Source organism: Drosophila novamexicana, unplaced genomic scaffold (assembly GCF_003285875.2).
Source record: "Drosophila novamexicana strain 15010-1031.04,08,12 unplaced genomic scaffold, DnovRS2.1 tig00000008-arrow-pilon, whole genome shotgun sequence".
Taxonomy (NCBI): Eukaryota; Metazoa; Arthropoda; class Insecta; order Diptera; family Drosophilidae; genus Drosophila; species Drosophila novamexicana.
The window spans coordinates 2,220,012-2,233,759 of record NW_020824765.1 but is presented as its reverse complement, the minus strand read 5'-3'; the positions used below and the strand labels follow the sequence as shown (position 1 = coordinate 2,233,759).

The 13,748-nt window shown below is 38.6% G+C and overlaps 3 non-coding genes across 3 annotated transcripts; 1 reads left to right on the top strand and 2 right to left on the bottom strand.

The window, feature by feature from the left end:
- Positions 1-10,513: 10,513 nt before the first annotated feature.
- Trnak-uuu lies at positions 10,514-10,586 on the top strand. The gene has a single exon. It is a non-coding gene; the product is annotated as a tRNA-Lys (tRNA).
- A 113-nt stretch (positions 10,587-10,699) lies between these two features.
- On the bottom strand, positions 10,700-10,772 carry Trnak-uuu. Its single transcript has one exon. It is a non-coding gene; the product is annotated as a tRNA-Lys (tRNA).
- A 2,074-nt stretch (positions 10,773-12,846) lies between these two features.
- On the bottom strand, positions 12,847-12,929 carry Trnal-cag. The gene has a single exon. It is a non-coding gene; the product is annotated as a tRNA-Leu (tRNA).
- Positions 12,930-13,748: the final 819 nt, after the last annotated feature.

Here is a 13,748-nt window from a genome sequence, read left to right as displayed (position 1 = left end):
AAACATGCCACTAATGTTCAACAGAGCCATTCACGCATTCATACCTATGCTTATGAACAATTGACACTCGCTAATTGCACTGGAAAATCCGCTAAATGCAACCATTACTATTGGCTAGTTTTTTTTTATTGTATAACACTGCAACCAGTTTAGGGTTCCAGCGAAGTTCAATGCGAAGGAAAACACAGAACACGGAATAGAATAAATGTTGGCATGAGAACCGGACAAGTATCAACAAAATTTGAAGCTACAAATGTATCTCAATTGAAACAAGTCCATTTGTATTGGCGGACAGTGCGCCTCGAATGCTGTTGGAATGCTAATTAACAGCCCAAGAGTGAATTACGAACATTCCTTTCAAAAATGCAACAGCGAGGGCTGTCAGTCAAAAATGGGCCGGGGCCATTGCTGGTTTGGGGGCGCTCTGGTCCTGCAAAACAATTAAATGCATGCCCGCCTGTCTGGCCACATGGCGTATACGCAATTTGGCGCAGCACGCATTAAGCATGCGCCCCGTGTACCGGTGACAGCGACATGTTGTCAACGTTTTAGAAAATTTGTTATGCAAATTGCTTATTAACTTTATGGCTGGCTGTCCAATTGTCGCTTCTGGGGTGCCGCGCATTGCAAATGTACAACATTTTCAATTGTCAATTAGCGGAGGCCCTCCCATGAACACAAAATCGCTGGAGTATCCTATAAATTACAGGCTGTGTTTAAACCTAGCCCGGTTCATGGCAATAGAGTTCATCGACTTACATTAAATGCACATAAAATTGGCAGGCTTCGATTTTAATTTATGTGCCACAACCACGTACCTGTGCTGCAAGAGCCAGAGAGAAGGAGGGGCGACGATTCGAACACCAGAGCTGGACTCGAACTGTGCCTGGTTGCGCTTAGTGGGCTGCTAATGACATTGGCACTATCTGAAATGGCCTTTAGTTTAATTGAAAAATTTCGTTTTGTGTTAGCTAATGGCATCTGTGTAATTTATGACGTCAGTTGCCAGGATCTGAACATTTGCAGCGGCCTGCACTATACAGCAAACTGTAGTGGAAATTTTTTTAGTATATCAATAGCTGCAACAATCAAGAGTAATAGTTGCAGAGTTGGAACTTACGGTTCCAGTAACCCGAATAACCAGCTCTAACTATTTAGTCAACTGCTTGTCCAATTATAACTCTATTCCATTCAATTCAATTACAATTGCCTAGGACCTACATTGACAACATTCTTAGACTAGATCAGCCAGTTTTAAATAAGTAACTAAATTGTTACACTCGCAAGTTGATTTAATTTCACTTCATGCATAAAGCAAATCTTTATTATTATTTGCACTTAGAGAACTCCAGCGGCTGATGATATGTAACTTGCAGCTGGAAGCGGTCGCCGTCTCGACCCCAGTCATCGACGCTGTGATCCAGCTCAGGTTTTAATTAAAAAGAAGCCGTAACTGAAAAAGGTGGGGCCAGGAGCAAAAATGCTGGAGATGAAAATGGAAATACATTTTACACTGTGCGTCGAGGCGAGAATTTGAAGTGAGGAGTTTCGTTTGGCGGATTGCAGCGTTTTGTACGCTTCCATAATTCGCATGGCCTTTGTTTTGTTTGACTTTGATGGCTTTGAAGCGGGCGTGGCTTCTGCGATTTTACAGTCAGTGCATCATTTGATAAGCAAATATTTTAAAATGGTGCAGCATTTAACAAAGCGACGTAGTGCAAACAGAAGGTAAAACACCTTAGGGCCAATCGCAATGCCAATTTGCATTTACCGTAGCGTAAACACACACAGCCAGTGCACGAGCAGGAGCAGGAGAGGGAGCAGAGCGTGTGACGGCATTGGGATGTCAAAAGGTTATTTTGGATAAAATGATATTCGCATGTTTTACTTTCATTAAATGCGAATCGTGCAACGCGTCGTATACGGAACGTGTTATTCTACGGCTACTTTTGGAGCCAGTTTTCATGCTGCCTGCTAATCGGCTGCAGAGTGCTTAGCTGAAAGTTAGTTTGGCAGGTTTGGCGTTAGGGGTAGGGGTCATCCTTCTCAGAGAGTAGCTGTAGCCCGTTGCACCTGCTGCGGAATGCCTGCAAAATGGCTGCGAAATTTTGCTGGCATGTTGTCGACATTTTTATGGCTGCCGCTACGAAATTCTACTTGCTGCAGACGCTGCCAGCCACTTGGTTGCCCAATTAAAAGTTTTAGCACATTTTCACTTGAAATTAATTGTCGGTAAACGTAATTCATGTCCGAGACACGAATGCGAAAGCAGCACCCAAGCGACAGCAACATCAGCAGCAACAACAACAACAACAATAAGTAAGACACGGACCACATTTTTTGGGGCGCACTTGTTAGTGTTGCCAAGCACACGAACACACCCATACACCCGACAGATTGTTGCTGTTGTCCTGCATACTGATGTTGCAGTGGGGACTTAAATTCCAACAATTTCACTTTTATGCTCAATACAAATATTACAGCATGCTTTTATATACATCATAAATATCACTTTCGGAATTTAATTGCTGTTGCAGCTGTTACCCATCCCCGGCAAGTCGTTCAGTTCCCGGCCAGCCCGGCTACGGAGCGTAATCCGCAGTTTAACTAAGAAATATTCAGCTAAGGACAAAAAAAAAAGGAATGCAAACTGCAATTAAACAGCTCGAAACAATGCAAATGAACTGCGAGCAATGCAAATTATGCAACAACATATTTATAAGCACAAACAACAGCAGCTCGCCGCGTTGCAATCAACAGCCACGCCTCTTTTGCGCTGCATTGTTGAGAAAAAAAATAAAAAAAATGAAACGGAAGTAAAAAAAGCAGTCGACGAACTGCAAGAAAACATCCGCTAACCTAGTCTGTGGGAGGCCTCCCTCTCTAAGATTGCTTGGCCGACTGACATCGCCGCCGTTGTTTGTCTTCAACGGCATTAGGTTCCCTTAATCTATATGCAAATTACGCTGCCCCCTTGCACAAGTGTGTGTGCGTGTGTGTGTGTGTGGATGGGCGTGTGGTTGTTTGTGCAGAATACGCACAAAGTGCTACATGAGCTCACCCCCAATCGACAGTTGAGTCATGCCGCAGTCAAAACCGCAGTTTGTTGTGTGTAGCTTCAGTTAGAAATTGTGGTGACTCCTGACCCTTGACCAGCTCAAGCTTGAACCATACTCAAACTAACCCAGCTGCAATTTAACTGGCTCAGCTGCGAAGTCAACTCGGTAAGCCTTTGCAAATGCATCCTAAAGGAACCATTAAACATAATATTAGCACTCTACTAGTTGCATTGTGATCTCATGCAAATTCACATGTCACAATTTTAATGAAATCAGAACAAAATCTAATTACAAAGGAGCTTGTCCTGACGCTGACCAACGTGCAGCCTAAGCCGTAAAAGTTTTTGAGTTGAAAGTGAGCACTAAGGCAGGATTTTGGAAAATTCGACTCACAGGCTATGATCAAAGTTTGTATGAAACACCTCAAAAACAACGCAGACGTATAATTGTGCTTGGTTTAGGTGCTTGACCAAGAGGTTTTCAGTTAAAGAAAATGATGAAATACATAAATACTATTTATGTATATGTATTTTTTAACAAAGCTTGGGTACATTTCCATGGAAGATGAATCTTGTTGGAAGATCTCATTGTTAACTCGTTCTGTTCGTATGGAGAAAATAATTGTCAAATTTCAAATCGGTACGAAAACTGATTACTACTTATATATATAACTGTATGTAATAAATAAGTAATAGTGCAAAGACATTATCTATAACAAGTGCATCAATAGACTTTATTATAACAAGCTCTACAGTTTCCATTTTAAAGTATCAACGGCATCTTGATGAATAACGATATTAATTATTCACTTTATATAATATTTAAGCAAGTGAATAGATGAAAATTGATTTATTTTTTAAATTGCCATATTAACTAAAAAGCGAATAAATTAACAAAACGAATGGTTCATGACCGAACAAGTGAATTTAATCAGTTCGCGACTCGGAAATGAGCGATTAAACTTATTTACCAAGTCGAACTAAAAGTCCAAACGATATCATTGATTGAAGCGCGCCGTTACACAACACGCAAAAGCTGTTTCCCAGGCAAAGTTTCATTTCTCTGCATTACGCTTTCTTTCGACAAAATGTAGCTGCTTCATTTGCCGACTACTCATTGTCTATTTGCCATGCGACTAGGGCAAAACAAAGCTCTTGAGGTGCTTCAATGGGCATCAACACATCAACAGACAAATGCACTCATATAATCAAACACACACACACACACACATACATTCACATGGATCCCATGCAAGTCAGCTAATTATGTCAATTGCAGAGCTCGGCCTGACACTTGCCAGCAATTGCCACTTTATGTTAAGTTTCGCACTGCGATGCATGCGGAAGGTGTGGAAGAGCACTGGGCGTGACAGGGACTGCACATACTTTGCATAGTTCGGTGCATGTCAAAGAACGGCAAAAATCCAACAACAATTCTCAAGTAGTTCAAGGAGAGTGTTGCATGTTGCACGTTGCCAGTTAATGATGAAGCGAGGCGCCGCAGGCAAATGTTTGACGAGCTGCGACAAAAGAAATTGATTCACACAAATCAAGTGTGTGTATTTGTGCATCAAATGCAAATACATTCAATTAGAATACAACTTTGATGTTTGTTTGTGACTGTTGACACACACAAACACACACACACACGTACTTGCACACACACGCGCATTATAGAATATAGTAGGTCAGGGCCGCCTGAAAGCAAGCTACAGTTCTCACTAGCAATGCAGCCACTTAGCCTAACCGCACGCGAGCCCTTTGCTGACCTATAGGAAAGCACACACAATACAAACACAAACACATGCACAGATATTATAAAGTGCGCTACACTTACAAATCTTTTTGGCAGCCACGTGCAGAAGACAAACAAGTCCAAGCCTCGAAAATCAACTCACGTAGAGCTCGTTATTTATTCAAGTCAATGGAACTGACATAGCCCCACAAACAGGCCCAAGCACACACACACACACACACACATACACACTCACACATGGAGAAATTTGCCACTATTTGGCCTAAATGTGCATTTGGCAAAATGGCCAACGTAGTAGCCGCAAAAATAACGTATATTGGCAGAAAGAAAAAAGCCAAACTACAACTACAGTCAAATAACAATAACAATTCAATCAAATTGAGCGCGTGTTCGTGTGTATGGAAATCTACGAATGCCAACAAATAACAACATTGAATGCGACGTGGCTGCTTGGCAGCCACGGCGGGTGATAGCTGTGGTGCGGGGAGGGGGGTAGTCATGCAGGGGAACGGCAGCTTCAAAACATTACAGAACGCAGCCCGAAATGTTTTGATATGAATGAGCATTTGCCTTAGATGAGCTAAAAAGCTTTCCGAGTGCCTCACAATAAATGAGACTAAATACCAATACCTCGCTCTGTTTTTCTCTCGCTCTGCGCCTGCGCAGTCAAATTGTCCCAATTTAACCGTAAGTTATCTTTATCTACAGCCGAATATGCGGTCAAATGGAATTGCCCCATGTGAAGCTCGTGACTTGTGCGATGTTTCCTGGCGATGTTATCGGCAACAACTGCGTACAAGGCGCCAATTGTGCCTGGGGAAAGAATATCCTTTGAATGGTATTTTGGTACAAGTAAAAACATTTTAACAAAAAATGAAAATTAAAAATAATGATGATTAAAAATAACTAAAATTCAAGAAAAATATGGTATTACAGTTTATTTTAACCTTCAATAAGTTCTTAATTAATTTTAGTCAATATTATTGCTTTAAATGGAAAAAGTGTTTATCTTCAAGCGTTCTCTTTTAGGAAATAAAAGATTAGTATGGTATATCCAGGCCGATTTTGAGAATTGGTTAAAGAGCTATAATCGTTTAATAGAAGGCCAATCCCATTACAATATCTGGTGGTGTAGGAAGGAAGGAAGGACTAACAAACAGTTACTTTTTGTCACAAGTGCAGAATAGGCGTCCAGGAGGTGTTGGATGCTTCTGTCTCCTTCTTATCTCTACAGCCTAGTCAAAACATGACCCTTAAGGGCTGCCAGGCTCTCTTAAAGTGTGGATGGGCTTTACTTCTTAAAAGTTCAGCTGTAAGTAGGCTTTATTAAATCTTTAGCTAACTGACATTGTCGGCTTTTCGACTGAATGTCGTTTTACTTTCGTGACCTTGTCACCGCAGACTCGTATTAGGAGCTTAAATAAGAAATTATTTCGCATATAATACTTAAGCTTTGTTAATCCATTTTTTTTTCATTGACTCGTTTGAAGTTGCAGTTTTCTATACATTTTTTTTTTTTTGTGTTTTCAAAATAGTGCATCAAGCCACAAAAGTTTTCGAGTGCGCACTTGCAACACGCGCCGCAGTTTGTTCCAGCTGCCTCCCCACAACCCTGGCTTATAAAATAGCCGCTGTTGCTGTTTCAGTCGCCACCCACCATTTTTTGGGATAACCTCCCGGCCCGTGTGCATTTTCACAGCCATTTGAACTTGGCAAAACTCGCAAAATGTGCAACATAGCGTTAAGAAATCGTGTTAAGCGCTGCAGTTAGCTCTCGAAGAGGCAGCCACCAGAAAAACTTTAGTGAAATTTGCATAAAGACATGCGTATGTGAATGTCTAGATACATATTCATATAGTTACAACTATTCGTATGTGCCCGCATCACGTGCAGAGCAATGTGCAATCACTTGCAATCGATCCACGAAGACGGTGATCCGACTACTGGAATACTCTAAAAAGGATTTAGAACTTCCAGAATTTTTAAAAATTATTACTCTTCTTTTTTTAGCTTTTTATAATAATAAGTTTTTTATATTTTTATAATTGTATATATTTATTATACAATTAAAATTATAATTATATTTTATTATATATTATCATTATTATTTTTATACCCTGAACCCATTAAAAAAGGGTATAAGGGTATATTGTATTTGTGCAAAATCCAAATGTATGTAACAGACAGAAGGAAGCATCTCCGACCCCATAAAGTATATATATTCTTGATCAGCATCAATAGCCGAGTCGATATAGCCATGTCCTACTGTCTGTCCGTCCGTCCGTCCGTCCGTCCGTATGTATGAACGCAAGGATCTCAGAACCTATAAGAGCTAGAGACTTAAAATTAGATGTAGATGCTCCTAGTGCCTGCGCAGATCGAGTTTGTTTCCGATAATCGATAACTTACTCCGTTTTCAAGCAATAGATAAAAATCGTTATCGATATCCTGTTTTTTGGGAAATTTTGGTAAATAATAAGAGCTAGAGTCACTCAACTTGACATATAGCTTCTAAAATAGAATATATATATGCATTGATGTTGGAAGAAGAGAAGGGAGCTCCCGACTAGAACCTCTTACTTGTTTAATATTATGTTCATGCAAATGGCTTGGGTATGCAAAGTAAGTATATTGATTTAGATAAAGCTACCTATTTATATGGCTTGAATAAATCCAGTGGGGAGAGCTCGATTGGGACAGTACTTCGATTAGCATAATTTAATGAATCTCACTTGAGATACTCCAAAAAAGGTGGACTTTGCAAGCGAAACGTTTTTTGGCCATACACCTTTTTTTTAATGAATGCCATGTAGGGATCCGTACGCATTCAAAAAGGTATAACATTTTAAAATGAGATTATATTTACCCGAGATTTTCAAGAAAAGCGTCAAACAAGTTGAGATATTCGAACCTACCCCGATTTTGGAAAAAACCTGATGTAACCCCTTGCTTTTTGGTCGATTTGGCTCAAAATTTAGATTTTTATTTTTCTGATGCCAATCGATAGTACTGATCCTTACGAGTCAAAAATAGTATAAAATTCCAAAATCTGAGATTATTTAGCCGAGACAGTCTAAAAGACATATGACGTTCCAAAACGACATAACTCCTCGCGGAGATATGATGTTCCAAAACGACATAGCTCCGCCTGGAGATATGACGTTCCAAAACGACATAGCTCCGCGCGGAGATATGACGTTCCAAAGCGACATAACTCCACGCGGAGGCATCTCAACAACGAGGTTTATTTTATTAAAATATATATATTATAATTAAATTAAATATAGAAATTATAAAACTGACTGACATCTCTGCCTTATTTGCGACCAACTGAGAGCATCTTCCGACTTGAAAAATGTTACCTAAGTGTGGAAAGGTTTTGCTTTCGTTTAAGTTATATAAGTGTATAAGTAAATAATTTCTCACTCACTTTGTTCAATCAGAATAAAAGTAGGCGAGCAACGCCGGAACACTTATATAAATCTGCAACAGAAATGTATTTGTATCTAGTTGCAAATAGTTATTGCCTATATGTGTTTTTGATACACTCGACAACCCAAACTTTGTCAACTGAGTTGTTGTTGTCAGCTTACATTTGCATTTTTAGTGCAAATGCGAAATCGATTTCATGTTTTGCGAGTAACTTGGACGACTCGGGTTACACACATGTCTATTTGGAGCAGCCAGCCAATGCTGAACAGCAAAAACAGTCGTATTCCTTTGATGCGTTTTATTGGCCCTGCATTGTTGCTGTCACCGTTGACAATCTCTTTCCATCTGCGTTGCTGACGTCCCTCACGACGTATGCGCAATATTTATCTAGTCTTATTTATCCTTATTATACCCTAAGGCGCTTGAAAATGAGTAAAATGGAATCTTCGAAACAAATTCTTATTTAGATTGACGAACTGAGTTCATCTAGCCTTGTCATTCTCATAATTTGTTATTATTATTATTATTTATTTTTTCTACATTAATTTTCGAAATATCGACTTTGGGATGCGGCTTAATAACCATAATTCGCAAATCATAATCGTCAAAAACATTTTTGATGATAGAACCTTGAAGTTTGGTATAAACACACTTTTGTATTCCATTTTAGCCCTGATCATGTGCCTGCTTACGTTAATTTGTTTTTATCTGTTATTATATGTGTACAGGGACAGGGTATCGACTAGCCGGCCAGACCCGACTAGAGCACTCTTACTTGTCCATATACCCCTTATTCAATGTCACCAGAGCTGTCAATGTCGAGCAGGGCAGTCGTCTTCCGCTTGTTGCGAACATTTAATTCAATGTTCGGCTGCTTGTTGTTTTTGCAGCGTTCACTTACGCTTCATTTCCGTCCGGTCTTGTAGAGCGTATCCGCCTGATATTGCGTCTGATTTCCGCTTTTCGCTTCAGCGAGCTGCGAATTGCGAACGAACAGTCGCTGAGATTGACAGTATGTCCCACATGTCTGCATGTTCGTACATCCGTCTGTATATCTATGAGTCGGTCCGTTTAAGTATCTGTGTTACGGCATCTTCGTGTCCTTCAAAGTGAAAGTTTTCGCTTTCGTCTCCGGCCACAATGATAACCGCCGCATCAACTTGTTTATACATGCCCACGCTGAGTACTTAGAAACTTTTTTTTGATTTGCTTACTTGACATTGAAAGTACAATCGGAGCACACATATTGGCGTATTGATTTCTATGCTGTTTTCTATATGACATTTCAATTTGGCAAATTAAGTTCAATTGGATATAAATTGTTACAATAAATTGGGAATTGCCCTTTCACAATCTGTTTTCCATTTACAAATGGCATAATTCGTTTATACCAATTTTTATTTAAGCAACTCATTTTAACAATTTATATAAAAACAACAATTATTTGTTTATTTTCGATTCAAAATCTATTTCATGAAATGTACATTTGATGTTCAGAATTCATCTCCGACATGCCAACACAATTAATTAAATTTAACCAAAATATTATTTGCAAAAAGTTTTCTGCTTCCAAAACATTTCTCGATATGATTCGGTTCGTATTTTATTATTTGTTGCAGCCTTGTTAATATGACAAAAAAGCTTTAACTTTTCAGTTCTGGCTAGTTGGGGAGGTATCTGTTATTTTAAATATTTTTGATTCGCGTTTTTTATTAGACAATCTAGACATTAAATTGCTCATAATCTCTGAGATCTTCTCAACTGAAAGGTTAAAAAAACAAAAACTTACAAATACTATAGTTGGATACCCTGTTCTCATCACCAGACAGAGGGTATATAGACACGTAAACACAGAAAACCAGGAGCCCATGGAAGCAATTTAAGCGGCTTTGTCTCTGCCTGAAGTTGGCGCTAATTGCACCAAAAGTTGCGGTATATTTTCAGAGTATATAAATGATAGGAATGCGCGGAAGGTGAGGCAGAACAATTTTACCGACTTAAGCGAAACAGACAACGGATTAAGCAAGATGCAAAAGGAACAGTCCGTGGGAAACAGAGTGTTTGTTTTAGGTATCATAACCATACTCAGCTAATTTGTGTATGCTCCAAAAATACAATCAAAATCTGCTTGGAATATTAAGAATAAAAGAATATAAAGAAACAATCAAGCGAAAATTGACTCCTGGTATAAGAACATATATCTGGATGAACGAAGATAGCTCTATTTTCTCGTTTTGTTAAGATTGAATAAAATTAATGTAAAACAAGCCCGGGTAGCTCAGTCGGTAGAGCATTGGACTTTTAATCCAAGGGTCCAGGGTTCAAGTCCCTGCTTGGGCGATCGCTTTTTACTTAAGCTTCTTTTAATTCATAAATATACGTATATATTTTGGTACAAAAATGTCAGGACTGCCAGATTTTGGAAATATATCCTAAAATATAAAAAGAAACGTCGCCCGAGCAGGGACTTGAACCCTGGACCCTTGGATTAAAAGTCCAATGCTCTACCGACTGAGCTACCCGGGCACATGGATTTTAGGTGTTTGATGTCGTATAGCTGCCACACAAACTCCTGATTTATTTATAGAATATACATAATGCATTTAACCACCCAAATAGAAGGCCAGAAGACTAATCCTTGCAATACCGAAACAGAACTTATATATGTATACTTACTTTAGTCGTAGATGCTAAGTTCACTGCCCGAATGAACTGATGTTCATTTGTTAAATGTTCAATGATAACTAATCTACATGAATGCATACTAAATGCAGGGTATTACTTAGCTCTCCATTTGAGCGAATGCCAATTCTTTATTGTTGTTAGTTGCTTAATCCCTTGACAGCACTCATCGAACCATTTATATTTATGGTCCAAATGGGGAAAAAAATAGAGCACGAGGCGTGCAATTCAGATGAGTTATGCGAGGGAATTTGTACACATCATAAAATTCTTATCCTAACATAGTTGCCATTCGCAGTGCTTGAACAGTAATGCGTCTGTTGACCCAATCCTATTTAATGTCACCATTTTCGCATCGGCCCACTTTCCACGTCCCAGATGTTGACGTTTTTATCCGTGAAGCTGGCCCACCCAACCCCCACTCCCTATGACTGTCTGTCATCCAAAATCCATTGAGCGTAACGTATGAGCAGGAAATTCTTTGCATTTCATTTCAAGCTCTCAGACTCCATTGCAGGTCCTTCTCTAGCCATTGTGTGTGTATTTGTGTATGCGAGTCGGTAAGTGTGTGTGACTTTTATAGTCTATTAATTTTATTAGTGCCATTGCAGTCAGGCGTATTCAACTTATCGCATTTAAGTTGTCTCGGTCTGTGTCTAGCTCTTACATTAGCCTGACTGATTCTCATTACTTGATGGCCAATTCGAATTGAACTTATTCTATGTCCGACACATGATATGTGGGCTGCAGTAATCTAGTTAATGCAATTGTTATGTTCCATCTCGGGGGAACTATAGACCCTGTGAGGCAAGCAGATACGCTACAAACAGCATAATAAATACAACTCTAATAGATTATCCAAGTCTAATTTACATCAGTTTAATCAAATTTTTATCAATATTACTTTGTATACTTTCGATTCTTTCTAAAGAAATTCTCTATTTTAAAAATGTTACCATTACGGAAGAGATAATATTTGTAGCGCATTCTTGGACAGGTGTGAAACGTAGTTTACTTCGTAAATAAATTAGCCTATGACTTTCGGCTGACTATCTCGCTGTAACTTTCATCAGTCGAGCAATTATTTAGCCATTTCCAGCTGTGCAGCCAACTTTTCCTTCCTTTTACCCCAGTGCGGGCAACGGTCAGTCGCACATTTCACGTGATTTATTTGTTGCATTAGTGGACGCTAGTCGACGTCCTTGGCAGTCGCCCACTTCAGGTGAGTCTGTGCGCCCAGAGGTATGCAGCGTTCTTTTCTGCCACTTCTGTCGCCGCTGCAGCTGCCACGGCCATGCGCCGTAATAAATGGGCGCCTGGGTGCTCAAGCTCAGGCGTCCGTTGAGCAGTACATTAACAATTTTTAATGCCATAAAAATGCAGGAAAGCCCAGGTAATGACATCCACAGCCAAAGCTGCTCCCCTACAGTAAGCCCTGCACACGGAGTGACCGCAGTCAAGCGTGTAAATTGTGTGTTTCCCTCAACAAACGTGCATTGCAAATAAATAAGTCAATCCCTCAGAAGTCGATGCGGATAAAAATCCTTCAACGATTTTTTACCCAGCAAATTTAATGATATAGTTATAACTGATAGATCGACATATGGGAAATTCCTTAAATTTTCCTTATTATAGCATTAATACAAATAATTAAAAAGAAAACAAACAAACAACAAATTTCGCCTAAACAAATGTATCTTAAGGGTGTGGAAATTGGAATTGCTCTCATCGGGAGTGAACGATAGATACACTGAACTCTATTGCATGTATATACCAAAGCGTAAGACTTTTCCCTTAAAACTTTCATTTTTGCAATTTTGAAGTTAGTTTTGAAGTTTAATTGATTCTGTGATTCTGCATTAAAAGCAACTATGATGGTGCCGGTTACATATCCAAAAATAAATATAACAAAAGTAATTGTCAGAAGTGGGATTCGAACCCACGCCTACAGAGTAGACTGCGACCTGAACGCAGCGCCTTAGACCACTCGGCCATCCTGACATCTTGAATTGCGCCTGCCAAAAAGCCTTCATGTGTGAAAAGCCGACTAATTAAAAACAAAAAACATACAACTACCATTTTGTAATTTGTTTGATACATTAGCAAATATTTTAATCATCACGCTTGTTCAATTAATTCGCAAAAAATATTCAAGGATTTAAATATTTATTAATCATTCTCAATATTTATACACCCAAATGTACAATGATGTAATATACTTAATGTAAGACTTTTTGTGTAACTCAATCTAATATAACTATAAAATAAAATATGCTATCTAAAATATGCATAATAGTATGTATATAATTAGTACAGAAAGTTTATTCCGGTATTTTGAAAATATTATCAATTTCCTCGTTTTAAAAACGCACCGTCTCATTTCTACAAGATATACGTGACTAAATATATGACTACAATTTAATCAAAACTATTTGCACACATAAAAAATAATCGAATCTTAATAGTTTAGGCATTATTATTTTCCTTTAGCTCTAAGTCTTTCTTATGCTGATTATGATGCTGAGTTGTAATTGCAATTGATCTTTAAAGTTTATTCGCGTTGTTGCATTTATTAAATTTGCCTAAAAAATTGTACATTTTACAATTGTTTTTTGCCCTTCATATGAGTTGTGTGTATATGGAGGGTTTTTAGTTAGTGCACTCTCTCTTTATTCTCTTTGTTTTAAATGTTAACCCCAGCAGAAGTAAAGAAATTTATTAATTTTTATTTGCATTTAGCATTTTAATTCAGAACATGTCGCTTTATGTTTTTATATTTGCTACAATTCATTACTTCAATATTTGCCATATATTAAACTA